Source organism: Phytophthora infestans, genomic scaffold (assembly GCF_000142945.1).
Source record: "Phytophthora infestans T30-4 supercont1.253 genomic scaffold, whole genome shotgun sequence".
Taxonomy (NCBI): domain Eukaryota; phylum Oomycota; class Peronosporomycetes; order Peronosporales; family Peronosporaceae; genus Phytophthora; species Phytophthora infestans.
In genome coordinates, this window is record NW_003303506.1 from 63,368 (window position 1) to 66,031 (window position 2,664).

The window sequence follows — 2,664 nt, forward strand, 5'->3', positions numbered from 1 at the left end:
ACTGCCTAAATTAATGCAGCCTATTCATGAAATTGCGTTATCGCAATGCGAGTTTATTTTACCGGTTTGTTTCACCGGGGCCATAATGGGACCCCGAGTAATCACAAAATCTTTTACAGTATTCCTGTTATTGTACATTTTGGCCCCGGCAGGGAAGGGTATTGCTGACAAACTACTTAATCCAAGATGAAGGCATAGCAGTAACAGGGGCCGCTCCGTTTAAGCAACATGGGGATTGGATGTGACTCATCTGGCATGCTAAACCGGTAGGACCACATAGTGGAGAACTGTTTCGCAGAAGCTAATTAAGCTGCTTTCCCTGACGCTCTAGCACGAGCGTCGCACTAGCAGGGGTCTGTAATTGGTCCTTCCATTACATAGGTATGTATCTTAATTTACATAGTAGGTGAATGAATACACGCGTCGTCCCATTGCGAGCTTTCTCAACACTTCGGTAGCGGAGCAGATAGCTGTCTCGCTACACCTGGTTGCACTTTGTACTCCTTCCAATGCCCAAGTTCGACATGAGCCTAGACTGCGATTACGCTGCCTTTCCCCACTCCACTCGGATCGGGCTCGAAAATCTGCGTCGCCTTGTGGTGGTGTCCGGAGAAGGAATCGTTACGTCGCTGCGCTCGGCGACGACCGATCACCAGCGTCTAGCAGCACAAGCTTTATGGGTCGCGAGCTCGCCAATGCAAATCAAAGCGTGTCAACCCCCTCGCGTAGCTATATGAATGACGTTCCATACACTTAAATAATTATGCTTTGTATTCCGATTCATAATTTGGCAGACATTTTATGCGTGGGCGACACAAAAAAGCACAAAAAAGCGTTTATTATACCGACAACGCTGGACAGCTTTATACCCTAAAGCGCTGACGCTAGTAATGGCGAGAGCCCAATGTGTAGCCAGGAGGCAGGCGTCAACGCTTCACGTTATTGATCTGGTGCCCAATCCTGGTGAATTTCTAACCGGATGGAAGGTGTCGTTGTGCCCAAGGATGTAATGAAGAATGTCGCAACCAGAGCATGCAAACTAAGTGTGGGGTTTATTCGTTTAGCTGCGATGGAAATGTGCTAATGGGAAGTGGACCGCGGCGCCCGTCCAGTTGGAAGTTCGTGCGTCGCCAGGAAAACGGTTTGGGGGTGGAGACAATACATACGGGTGCGTTAGTGTGTGAGTACTTATAGACAAAACCAAAAAATAAACCGGCCCAATCAAGAATACATGATGTAGTATTGTAAGGGTATATATATTGATGCCAAGTATGCCGGAAACGCTTCTCAGTTTATAACAGCTGCAGCCCAAATCACCAGGGGGGAAAGTGGACCGTTGAGGGCATTTCCAGAGCTGGTATCATTGCCCTTGGGGACCTCGACGAGTAGCAAACATCACTAATCTGGCTACTGATTTGGTATGAGCTGCGATAGCCCCCTACATCTAAAACTGACAAACCCACTAGCTAGACCGCTAACAACGTCGTCAGAGCGCATGCTGACGAACATCGGTAAGTGCCATCATTTAAAGCACCCTTCGTGTCTTTGGAGGGAATACAGTAGGTAACGGTTTCTTTAAGCCGGAGCGTTTATGCCTCGCTCTTACACTGTTTAGTGCATGTGCTCGTTGCGTCGGATTTCAATATCAACGTCTTTGCAAAGGTGCTGATAGCGACTTCGGACGCTTCATGTAAGATCCAGAGCCGTTCCGTGCAAAAGCGCGGCATTGCACGGCTGATCTAATTTCGCAAACGGTAAAACTCTGTCACCATTTGCTTATACAAATGATGTTAATTATGATTACTCTATACTACTCTTGTTAAACTCACCATGATGGGTACATTGGTACTTTAAATTGCGGGTCGGTAGGGCTGTGTTGACAAGAAATACAGCGCATGCCATCTGCGTGCGCGTAGTGCCAAATCAATTAGCACTTTATTTTTAAGCTAATTATGTATTAACCAACATTTAATAGACGAGGAATTTTCATAAATCAGCTAATCCTTTCTGTTTTTTGCATGACACACCAATTAGGCTAATTTCGGAATGTATGCTATTTTCGAATTATATTAGCACGCATTATCGTAAATCCACCACCTGTTACTTTTAAATCCAGCAAATCTAATCTCGTTTTGCCAGAGTCGCATAAACTAAAACGATTTATTTTCTTTTTTCTTACACATTTTAACCTGAAAGCGCTTAATAGTTTTGGCTTTCCTGGACCAACCTAATGCGCTTTACGTTTTTTTCTCAGGCCTTTTTGTTTGTTTGTAGTTTGACGACCGACCAGGTTTGAGTCTTTTTATGAATCATAAATTATGATCGTAGCCGCCCACGATCGTGGGTTTGTGTTCCTCAACGAGAAGGACTCACTTTTAGAACATACAACCCACCGCGTAAATTGTCAATTTCTGGTCGTTCTATTAATAAAAAGTGATGGTTACATATTGCCACAACAATAATAGTAAATTGTGCTAGTGTGTCTGTTAATTTACAGCGACTCTGCACGGTTCAGTTAACCGGCTGAACGTTCCAGGATGGACCGGTCCCAAACCGGTTAATCTGGTGGATGGCCAGGAGCACTGAAGTTTAGAGGACAGAATTTAATTGACTTTAATCTACTCACTTCGGCATTTACCGTTAACAACAACAACAGGTTAACAG